This window comes from Pongo pygmaeus, chromosome 11 (assembly GCF_028885625.2).
Source record: "Pongo pygmaeus isolate AG05252 chromosome 11, NHGRI_mPonPyg2-v2.0_pri, whole genome shotgun sequence".
Taxonomy (NCBI): Eukaryota; Metazoa; Chordata; class Mammalia; order Primates; family Hominidae; genus Pongo; species Pongo pygmaeus.
In genome coordinates, this window is record NC_072384.2 from 1,274,816 (window position 1) to 1,287,396 (window position 12,581).

Consider the following 12,581-nt stretch of genomic DNA (forward strand, 5'->3'; position numbering starts at 1 on the left):
CAATCTCATCTGTGGGCTATACCCAGGCAAAAATGTGAAATCACTCAGGTGCTGGCTAGAGGTGTACGTCAGAATCACACCTGCAAGAAGGTCCATGGATGAGATTAACAATCCCACATAAGTGCTGGTTCTGCGTATGACAGTGAACGCCTCCTGTATGTTGCATCTATGTGCATAAGTCACAATCTCAATGGAAGAATGGATTTTTTCCAAGACAGCCTTAATCCCTTTTGAAAACTGAGTTATCTTAGTGTAGTCACAGCCTCACAAGTGTTTTGGATCTCGGTCAGGGAGTCACAAACCCACTTGCGGACAAAATCCACTTATAAGGCCAATTTTCCAACTTTTGGCTGCCTCTGGATGTGAGTTTCAGAACCTCAATTATGGCAAATGTTCATGTGGGAGAATGACAATTTTGACTGATGGCTGGGCTCAGGCAGGAGCCTTTCATCCTGCAGGTGTTGAGACAAAGGATATGACACAACACCTAAAATATACTGGGTGCAGGTGAAAAAGGAGAGTCATATTAGCTGGTTGCTAAGTCCAGTTATATGTCACCACCTCTCTTTTTGGCAGGACTAAGGAAAAAGAGGAGAGTCAGAGCTAAAGAAATGTCATAATATACCTGTGGGTAGCGGGTATACATAAAAGTTGCATCACCTAGTCATTGAACCCAGCCATACATTATAATACACAATGTATACAAGGCCCAGGCAAGAAAGGAGAGTAATATCACGTAGGTACTGAGTCCAGCAATATGTCACAATATCCTCTGAGGGGAAGCTCCAGGCAACAGGGTAACATTACCTAAGTGAAGTGCCCAGAGAGATGTTTCAATGCCCCTGGTGGGTAGGATTTTGAGAAAGGAGAAGTTACAGAACCTACGGGCTAGGCCTAGCTATGTGTCACATTCATCTCCAAGACGGAGCCCAGACATGAGAGAAAAGTCACATGATGTAGGTACTGGGCAAAGTAATATGTCACAATCCTTACTGTGAGCAGGCCCAGGGAAGAAGTAGAGAGTCACATACTCTAGATAATGGGCCCAGAAGTACTTGACAATGACTCCTGTACGTAGGGACCAGGGAGAAGAATCACATCACCTGTGTGCTGTGCCCAGTTACAAGTCCCACTTCCTTCTATGGGCATGACCCAGGCAGGGAGAAGAGTCACATCATCCCAGTGCTAGACCCAGAGATATGTCACAATGTCTCTTATGGGCAATGCTTAGGTAAGAGAGGAGAGTCACATCAAATAGGTGATGCACCTGGAGGTATTTCACAATGCCTTCTGTAAACTCAATCCAGGCAGAAGATTCACATCAACATCAAGTTGGTGCTAAGCCTAGCAACGTGTCACTATCCCTTCTGTGTAAACGAACCAGGCAAGAGAAGAGAATCACATTACCTGGTTGGTGAGCACAGAGATATATCACAATGTCGCTGTAAGGAAGGGCCCAGGCAGGGGAGTTACATCGCCTGAGTAGTGGACCCAGCAATATAACACAGTGTCCCATATGGGCAGTGCACAAGCCAGAGAGTCACATAACCTGGGAGTGAGGCCTAGCTATATATAACCACGCTTCCTGTGGGCAGCGCCAAGGCAGAAGAGGAGACTCACATCACCTGGGTGAAAGTTCTAGCGATATGTCAAAATGCTCACTGCAGGCAGTGCCAAGGAAGGAGAACAGAGTTACATCCTCAATATGCTGGATCCAGAAATATGTTAATATCCCATCTGTGGGCTGGGTCCATGCGAGACCGTCAAGTCACTCAGGTGCTAGGCACTGGCAAATTTCACAATGAAAGCTGCAAAATGGTCCAGGAATTAGATTAAAAATCCCACAACTGTCTCAGTTGTAGGCATGACATTCAACACCTCCTATATGTTGGGTCTAAGCCCATGAATAACCATCTCAAAACCAGGCTGGATTTGTGCATGACAGCCTCAATTCCTTTGTAGACTGACCTGTGTTCCTGTGAGAGGGTGACAATACTTACTGTTGGCTGGGTGTGCATACGAGTGTCACAATCTCACCTGTGTGCTCGGTCCAGTTAGCACGCTCTGTGTACTACCCAATGGCCCTATACAGTATGAATGAGAGTTGTAATCAACTTTGAGAGCTTCCTAATGGTAGGGACCCATGATCGTACTTGTAGCATTAAGCCCAGGTATGAGAGTCAACATCATTACAATTGACTAGGTCAGGATAGGAGAGTCCTCCCTTGCCTATGAGCTGAGTTTAGAAATGAGCCACCATTTCAACTCTGGTTGGATGTTTATGTTGAACACGGGCGTAGCACCAAGGTGATGCGAGTCTTTGGCCTAGACACTTCAAGCAGGAGGCAATGTGACATATCTCTGGGCCTATCAACTACTTGATGTGACCTTCCTTTTATACCTGAGCTTTCCCCATAAAAGAGATGTGACATATGTCTAGACCCAGCACCTGGGTGATGTGAGTCTCCTTTATTGACTGAGCCCTGTGTATTTTGGGTATTCTGACGTATCCCTGGACCTAACATCTAGAAGATAAGAAGATCCAGCATGGGCCCTGCCTAAAAAGTTTCTTGTGACAAACTTCTCCATGAATCACCTTGGAGATTTGAATCTTCTCTCTTACCTGAGCTTTGCCCATAAGAGAGATTGCTAAGTACCTCTGCAGCAAGCACCTAAAAGCTGTGACTCTTCTTCCTTGCCTGGGTCATGCCCACAGATGAAAGGGTGGCTTATCGCTGTGTCCAGCACACCGGTTATGTGATTATGCTGCCTGATCTCTTCTCACAGGAGCCATTGCGACATATCCCTGGGCCCAGAAACTATTTAATATGACTCTCCTCAATGACCTTAACTTTGTTCATGGGATAAATTGTGATATATCTCTGGATCCAGCACCTAGGTGATGCGATTCTCCTTCACTGCATGGGCTATGCTTACAAGAAGGAGGCTGACTTATTGCTGTGTTGACAGCTGATGTGATACCTCTGTTCTTGTCTTCTTAGTTTTTAAGAATTTAAACAACAGACACAAAGAAAAAAAGTACAGCATAATTTATTGGAAAAGAAAATATTTGAAAGTTAAGGGCAGAATACAGTACATAGTCAGAGATATTCCAGGGTGGGCTGCTCATAAGTGTGAGACAGCGTGGAATGTCACTGGAGAAACACGCTTATGGGAGTTTTACATTATTATTAATAAGGAGGAAGGAAGAGGAGTTGCGACTAAGCATGTTCTGAGTGGTATTCTGGGTGCTCATGCGCAGTAGCTGTACATGCTTGTTCATATGTTGCATGTCTCGTTAGCATCTTAGATCTCCACCCAGGAGTGTATTTCTGTTTGTTTGTTTGTTTGTTTGTTTGAGACAGAGTCTCGCCGTGTTGCCCAGGTTGGAGTGCAGTGGCGTGATCCCTGCTCACTGCAACCTCCACCTCCTGAGTTCAAGCCATGCTTGTGCCTCAGCCTCCTGAGTAGCTGGTATTACACGCATGCACCACCATATCTGGCTAATTTTTGTATTTTTAGTTGAGACGCGGTTTCACTATGTTGGCCAGTCTAGCCTCGAGCTTCTGGTTTGAAGTGATCCATCTTCCTCAGCCTCCCAAAGTGCTGGGAGTACAGGTATGAGCCACCGTGCCTGGCTAGGGGGTGTATTTTTTGTTATTAAAATAAGCAAAAGTGAAGTTTGAGGACAGGTAAATTCTAAACGCACATGCTTTCTAGAACAGAAAGACCTTAATGAGGATAACTTTGCTCGAATAAGCCCAATTACAATGCGAATGCTAAGGCTTACTGTGTTGGCTGTACAGTCACCACAGTTTCTCTATCCCGAGATCATGGTCATTTTCTTGACTATCTATTCGGCCTCAATTTCCCCCTAAGATATTTTAGGGCAATCCTCATATTGGAAGATGAGGGGTTAGGCCATTTTTTTCTGGAGCTGTTTCCTGCTGAGTGGGTGTTACTTCTGCCTAGCCTGGGCCTTAAAGTTTCTTCCTGTGTGATCTGACCGGGTGTAAACAACATCGTTCATGGAGCCAGTGGGCAAGATTTTGGCAGCCAAAGGTTGAAAGCCTTGGAAAACTATCATGCAAACATGGAGCTGCCGCAAGCAAGAGAGCAAGAAATCAGTTAACATTTTAAACAAAATTGGAACAAAAGTAAAAGCTGAAAGTATAATAATGACTGATACTATTAAAGAGAGCAAGGCAGGCAATGGACATCGCTTTCATGTTCCCATGGATGTTCCTAGAGATCCAAATTTGTCTGCCCGGGTGATGATATTATTAATATTTTCTTTTAACAAACCAGACTGATTGATCTCAAAAACAGCATTCTTCTTTTAGATATAAACATGCTCCACTTTGCCTGGCTGGGAGAAGATCGTAGCCTCTTTGGTTTTGTCGGACTACAGTGGCCATGGAGTCCAGACATTGTTGAGTCTGTTGAGGCCCTCTACTGCTTGTTGGGGACACTTTGAGGTTTTCTGAGATAGTTTATACTGGATTCCAGAGCCTCCACCTTATGGTGACATTTGTGCTGCAAAAGTATTCTGCATTAAAATGGTGAAAGCAACAAAAGTTTTAAGTCTTTTCTATTTTTTCCCAATAAGCAAAAGTTTCGTGCAGCTAAGTTGGCAGCAGTCATTGGTTCCATTTAGGAATGGTGAAGTTGAATGGTGGTCAAAGTTAGAGCATGGGAGGCTTCAGTAAATGCGCTGAAGTTGTCTGAGAGCCATCAGAGCTGTTGCTTCCATTGGATTAGATCATTTATTGAGAGAACAAGCCGTCTGATTGTCCTCTCTCCATTTGAGACTTTCTGTAAGGGGAGCAATTTCTCTGGCCCTGCATGGTGTGAAGCTCCACTGCTAATAGCTACAGCTGGGCTGGTCTCTATTGTACCTGGCAAAGGCCAATAGAGAGGAGTATAAGGAGGAGGTGAAACAAGCTTAGATTCTACAGAAGACTCTGATAGTGTGGGAGATGCTGGGGATTCTAAAGGAGGTGTGGGCCTATGAGGGCCCCTATCTGGAGCTGCTGTTGGGCTGTGCGGTCTCGGGTCCCTTCCCCTTAATAAGAGATTGTCTTCTAATGCTTCTGAGGAGCTTTGTGGCTTACTAGGCTTTAGCTCACAGGTGCTGCATAGAGCTGGGTTTTGTTGTCAGGCCACAAATGTTTGCACATAGGATATTTCAGACAATTTTCCCTGATTTCTACAGAAAAGGTCTAGCTGTAGGAGGGGTTAAAGTTCACAGTCTCATTCTTCAGCTATGTTTTGTCAGCTATTCTGTATCCAGGTTAAATAGTATTACAAAAGAGGATAAGGTTTTTTTTGGTTCATCTAGCCAAAAGCTGTTTCAATTTTTAAATATACATCCCAGGGGTGTTTTAATGGCAGTAGAGGAAGCGGCTCCCATGGTGCCGAGAGACTCTTGCAACGTCAGAACATGTACTAAGTCCGGGAGGCCATGGGCATCACAATGGGAAAAGTGGAACCACCAAAGTGTCCGGCGCTTCCCCTGAAGACTCCATTAACAGAAGCTCTAGGAGGTCATAGTCATTTGCCATACACCGTCCTATCTCTCACCAGTGCTGGACATCTCCAGCCCTACCGAGATTACCCCCACTGCTGGCTGGGGGGCAGACGTCTGGCTGACAAGCCTTTCCCTAATTTACTGGTTTGCCATTTATGATGCCCAATTATAACACCTGCAATACTCCGATTCAAACCCCACGACCGGACATCTACATGACTGTGCGTCTTTTGTTCAGCAAAGAAAACCTGTTGAAGAACAATTTCAAGGAGCTGGGAAACGCATAAAGCCTGAAGGGACAGGGTTATCTTAATATTCCACTCAAAACAAAACAAAAGAAAATTGTAAACAGAAAACCTGACCAGAAAATAAATTACAACAGCCACTAGGTGGTGATCGAGTATTGCCGAAGGGACAGCAAACGCTAAGCTGAGTCTGAAGTGTGGCCAGAAAGATGTGAAACTAAGCAGCAAAGTAGCCCTAATATGAAATGTTGAGAGCAACCCATGTGGTTAGTGTTATTTATGGATAGTACAGAGGCAGCAGCCAAAAGGGGAGTGGACATATATTCTCTCTCTAGAGAATGTAGGTGATTTAAACAGGTTTCCCCCAGAAGTTTAGTGAAACAGCACTGGAACAACTAGCGATAGTTAACCCAGTAGTGTGGAAGTGCCATAGTATTCACTGCAAGTAAAGGGAAACTGAAATTAATGAAGTACAAAGCTCTCTCTGGACCATGGCAACAGAAATGTTGGTGGCTGATGTAATACCTTGGTTCTTATCTTCTTAGCTTAAAAGAATTTAAACAAGAAGCACGCAGCAAAAGAAGTACAGCACAGAGTAATTTATTGCACACAAAAGAGAAAACAATACGTTGAAAATTAACTGCAGAATAGACGGTACAGTCTGAGAAAGAGATTCCAGGGCAGCCTGCTCATAAGAGTGAGATAGCATTAATTGTTGCTGGAGAAAACCTCCTTCTGGGAGTTTTACATGATTATTCATAAGAAGGTGGAAAGAAGCGTTATAGTAAGCATGTTTTGAGTGGTCTTCTGGGGGCACATGTGCAGTAGCTGTACATATTTGTGCATATATTGCATGTCTCATTAGCATGCAATGACATTGCACCCAGGAATGTGTTTTTACTATTAAAATGAGAAAAGGTTCAGCTTGAGGACAGATAAAATCAAAATGCACATGATCTCTAGAAGTAAAAGTCCCTACTGAAGATAGTGGGTTTCAAAGACCCCAAGTGCTCCACAACTTAAAAGCAGCCCCCATGAAGCTGGAACACTATCTGTTCCTGAGGGATCCGGTCCCATTTGTGTCTCTGAGACACTGACAAGTCAGGCCTGACTTGAGATGAGACTGATGATTTTAAGTGTAAAATGCCTAAATAGCAGCTTCAAGTTGTATTTTGAAGCTTCTCCACTTAACTTGGTTGATGAAAATGGCTCACAAGACTCACGCCTTGGAAATGGGGTTTTCTCCTTTGCTCTTAGCAGATTTTGTGCAAACCAATAATTAACCTTCCTGATGCTCTCGACTTTCACATTCGTGAAAAAGGCACCATTGAGAGTGACGTTTCCAGGAAGGCACAGCCCTTGTCCGCCCCTGCAGAGCTCTGAAGCTGTTCAAAAGCAGGCCAGGTGGAAGATTTCTCTAAAAAGCGATTGAGCATGCGCTCTGGCTAGAGAAAAAAGAGGGCTGTGGCACAATGGACGCTGTCTCAGACATCAGGACAGTTTCCACAGCAGTTTAGGAAAGAAGGCAGAGCCCTGGGCTGCAGAGGGTGCAATGCTCTGGAAGAGGAACCTGAGAAGCATAGGGCCAATCGGTTGAGAACAATCCCCCCAATTTGGGAAAAGGTAAGGTATCTTCGTAGGGTAACACCCACCTCAACGCTCAGCCCAGACCTGTCCTCCAGGTCCACCTCTGTACTCACTCTCCGTGGCAAAAAGTTGGCATAGCATAAGAACTCAGCAGTGCTTTGGACACTGGGAAGTCCACAGCGCACTTTCCCTCCCTCCCTCCAGGGCTATGCACCCCGGATCCTGGTACATGCTGGAATTATAGTTCTGAAGCCTACCGACAAACAGGCTGAGAGCAGTGAACGGACTACAGCTCTCAGCATATTAGGTGGTGCGTCTACCACTTTGCCCCTTCTTCCAGGGCTATGCCTCACCCCGGAGACTGGTGCATGCTGGGATTGTAGTCCTGCAGCCCTTTGACCAAAGGGCTGGGAGTGTTTATGAGCATATATCTCCCAGCAAGCCTAGGAAGACGCACACAGCCCCGCCTCTTTTTCCACTGATGCGCACTGTCCCTGACCCCAGTGCATACTTGGATGGTAGTCCTGCAGCGCTGTGACGAAATTTCTGGGAGTCTTTATGAAACTACATCTCCCAGGAAGCAAAAGGAGGCATCCACAGCCTAGCCTTTTCCTCCAGTAATGCGTACTGTCCCTGAGCCGGGTGCATGCTGGGATTGTAGTCCTGCAGCCCGGTGATTAAAGGTCTGCGAGTGTTTATGAGACTACATCTCATACCAAGCCCAGCGAGGCGCGCACAACCCTGCTTCTTTCTCCAGTGACGCCAACTTTCCCTGACCCCGGTACATGCTACGATTGTAGCGCTGCAGCCCTGTGACCAGCGGGCTGTGAGTATTTATGAGACTGCATCTCCCACCAAGCCCAGAGAGGCTTGCAGAGCCTTGCCCCTTCCTCCACTGATTAGCCCACGCTCCCTGAGCCCCATGCATGCTGAGATTGTAGTCCTACAGAGATGTGATGAAAGGGCTGGGAGTGTTTATGAGACTACCTCACCCAGCAAGCCCAGTGAGGTGCGCACAGACCTGACTCTTCCTCCATTGACTTGCTCACTCTCCCTGAGCCCGACGTATGTTGAAATTGTAGTGCGGCATCCCTGTGGCCAAAGGACTGCAGTGGTTATGAGACTGCATCTCCCAGCAAGCCCAGAGAGGCATGCACAGCTCCATGTCTTTCTCCAGTGACGCACACGGTCCCTGAACTCGCTGCATGCTGGGATTGTAGTCCCGCAGCCCTGTGATCAAAGGGCCAAGAGTGTTTATGAGACTACATCTCCCAGAAAACGTAGGGAGATGCACACAGCCCCCACAGTTTTCCCAGTGACGCATACTGTTTTTGATCCCGATACATACTGGGATTGTAGTCCTGCAGCCATCTGACAAAAGGTCTGAGAGTCTTTATGAAACTACATCTCCCAGCAAGCGCAGCGAGGTGCGCACAACCTTCCCCTAGTTCTCAAGTGAAGAGGAATGTCGGTGAGCCCCAAGCATGCTGGGATTGTAGTCTTATAGCACTGTGAGCAAAGGGCAGGGAGAGGCCAGGAGACAACATCTCCCAGCAAACTTAGGGAGATGCACCCAGCCACGCATCTTTTCCCAGTGATGCATACTGTTTTTGATCCCGGTGCTTTCTGGGATTGTAGTCCTGCAGCCCTGTGAAAGAAGGTCTGAGAGTCTTTATGAAACAACATCTCCCAACAAGCGCAGCGAGGTGCGCGCAACCTTCCCTTCCTTCTCCAGTCACTCGGACTGTCCGTGAGCCCCAAGCATGTTGGGATTGCAGTCTTATAGCACTGTGACCAAAGGGCAGGGAGAGGCCATGGGACTACATCGCCCAGGAAGCCCAGCAAGGCGCACACTGCCATGCCTCTTTTTACTTAGACTATCGCACTGTCACGGAGCTGGGTGCATGCTAGGAATGTAGTTCGGCAGCCCTGTGAGCAAAGGGCTGGACGTGCTTATGAGAATACATCTCCCACTACTCCCAGGATGTGCACACAGCCCTGCCTCTTCCTGCAGTGACTAGCGCACTGTCCCTGAGCTGGGTGCATGCTGGGATTGCAGTCCTGGCGCTCAATGACCAAAGGGCTAGGATTGTTAATAAGACTACATCTCCCAAAAAAACATAGCAAGAAGCGCACAGCCCTCCCTCTTCCTCCTGTGACGTGCGCAGTCCCTGAACCCAGTGCATGCTGGGGCTGCAAGTGTAGTCCTTCAGCCGTGTGATGAAAGGGCTGGGAGGGTTTATGAAAATACATCTCCCAGCAAGCCTAGCGAGTAGGAAACAACCCCGCCTCTTCCTCCAGGGACGCGCAATTTCCTTGAGCCCTGTTCTGGCTGGGATTGTAGTCCTGCAGCCCTGTGACCAAAGTGTTAGCAGTGTTTATGAGAATACATATCCCACCAAGCCCAGCGAGCCGTGCACAATACCGCCTCATCCTCCAGTAACGTGCACTATCCTTGAACTTGGTGCATACTGGGATAGTAGTTCTGCAGCTCTGTAATGAAAGGTCTGGGTGACTTTATGAAACTACATCTCCCAGCAAGCCAAAGGAGGAGCAGAAAGCTTTGCCTCTTCATCCAGATACACCCACTAATCCCTGATCCTGGTGCATGATGGGAATGTAGTCCTGCAGCCCTGTGACCAAGGGCTGGGAGTGTTTATGAGACCGCATCTCTCAGCAAGCAAAGCAAGGCCTGCACAGCCCCGCCTTTTCCTCCAGTGACGCGCACTGTTCACTAAGGAGTGTTCATGAGATTACATTTTCCAGCAAGCCCAGCTAGTCATGCACAGCTCTACCTCTTCCTCTAGCGATACACACTGTCCCTGATTCCGTTGTATGCTGGGATTGTGGTGCTGCAGCCCTGTGACCAAGGGGCTGGGAGTCTTTATAAGACTACATCTCCTAGCAAGCCCAAGAGGCGCTCACAGCCGTGCACCCCCCTCCAGCCCCACTTTTCCTTCAGTGCCGTGCACTGTCCCGTGAACCTGGTGCATGGTGGAATTGTCCTGTTGCGGGATTCAGGAGGACGAGAGAGACCTCGGATTGAAACAGGAGAATCTTTATTGAGTGCACTCAGGACCAGCTGACTCACGTCGAAAAGACTGGGCCTGGAACAAAGACAGCACCTGACTTTTAGAGACACTTCACAAAAGGGGGTGGGCTAGCTTGAAGCAAGATTACAGTGGCATGAAAGCAGGAATACAGAGGCAGGACAAAGACAGGATTACACATGACCGTTGTCAAGCAACCCACATGTCCATTATCTAGGTTTCCCTGGGCATGGGCTTATCCTATAACCCTCACTGTGGTGCCCAAACAGCTGTAGTTCAGCCTACTCAGGCTTCTCATGAATTTCATTGTACTTCTTCGATAAAACAGAATACTTGAAGTCACTACGTACAGAGAACAAGAATCTATAAACTATTTCCATAAAACAAAGGAAATTTGTTTTTCTTTTCCCTGTGTTGGGGAAGAGCTGGGAGAGTCTCCAGAGCACATTAGATAATATTATCAAGACTTTTCCTGGGTCTGGGCTGAGCCTATTGCTGCCTCTGGGACAAGTCAGCCTAATACAAGAAAACTTATTTCTCTTTCTTTTTAATTTTATTTTTCTTTAATTTCCTTCCTTAGGCCCCCAGCCCTGTGACCAAAGGCCTGGGAATGCACAGTTACACATCTGTTTACTTGTCATGAGACTCTTTTCCTTTACCCCCATGAACATACTTACCACACCTTCTTTCAAATCTTATCTACTGATTACAGCATCTTGCACTTTTTGAGAATAGATTCTATTGTCTGCTTTTTATCTTGTGAATCGATTACATTTTCATGCTTCTTCACACATCTCATGAATTTTTAAATTGTGTGACAGGAACTACAGGGACTCTGGATTGTGTTGCATTTCTTTGAAAATTATTATGTTAAGAGGGAGTTAATTTGAATAGATTCAAACCCCAATCCTTATCTCTTCTACAGTGGCATAGCTAAAATCTTCATTCGGTTCTTCTAAACAGTGTGCGTTTCTATATAGCAAAATATAGTATTTTATTAAGCTTTATTATACTTATCTGTGAAATAGTTATTCAACGAACTAGTTTACTTCATTATTACTGGAAGTCAGAACCTCAGTTGTGTTCACTTTTTGGATTTTATATAAGTGAAATTATATAATATGTATACTTTTACATGTACTTTCTTCTATGCAACTTTATATTTATGATATTAATTCATGCTATTGCAGATAGCTATAGTTTGTTTATTTAAAAAAATATTTTTTACATTTTGGCAAAGTATACATAAAATTAACCATTTTAGCTACTTTAAGTGTGCACCTGAGAAAAATTAACCACACTCACATTGTTTTGCATCTATTATTCCCATTCATAGGGACCTTCTTTCAACTTCCAAAACCAAAATTCAATACACATTAAATAAAAACTCCCTGTTACTCCTCCTTCAGCTCCTAGGAACCACTCTTCTACTTGGGTTTCTAGAATTTAACTACTCTAAGTGTCTCATAAGTGGAATGATACAGTATTTGTCCTTTTATGACTGGCTCATGTCACTTTGCACAATGTCCTTAAGGTTCATGCATGACGTACCATGTGTCAGAATTTCCTTATTTTACATAACTGAATAATATTCCAATGTATGTATAAATCACATTTTATATATTGATGATAATTCAAACAACACGGGTAATTCAAAAACCTTTTGGGTGATGTGAGTAATGCTGCTATGAACCTAGGTGTACGTGTATTATTTTGTGTCTTTGCTTTCACATCTTTTGCTACATACCCAGATGTGAAATTACGGGTTTATATGGTGAGTTTATGTGTAAATTTTTTAGTTACTATGCTGCTATTTTACAGCAGCTGCAGCATTTTACATTTCCACCAACAGTGTACAAGGATTCTAATTGCTCCACGTCCTCACCAACACTTGTGATTTTCTGTTTTCTTTTCTTTTGGTACTAGCTATGCTGATGCGCATTAAGTGATATATCATTTGGGGTTATATTTGCATTTTACTAATGATTAATTTTGTTGAGCACCTTTTCATGGACTTATTAGCCATTTCACATAATTTTTAGAGAAATGTCTGTTTAAGTATTTTGCCCATACTTTAAACAAGTAGTTTGTTTCATTATTGCTGAATTGTTCTTTGTATATTCTGGATAGAGTCCTATTTATCTATTTTTCTTTTGTTTCTTGCGTTTT

General features: G+C 45.1%; 1 long non-coding RNA gene across 1 annotated transcript; it reads right to left on the minus strand.

Annotated features, from left to right (window-relative positions):
• Nucleotides 1-3,035: 3,035 nt before the first annotated feature.
• Nucleotides 3,036-7,725, minus strand: LOC134737667 (uncharacterized). The gene is made up of 2 exons (XR_010122777.1): nt 7,428-7,725; nt 3,036-4,898 (listed from the first exon to the last, which is right to left on the minus strand). It is a non-coding gene; the product is annotated as an uncharacterized LOC134737667 (long non-coding RNA).
• Nucleotides 7,726-12,581: the final 4,856 nt, after the last annotated feature.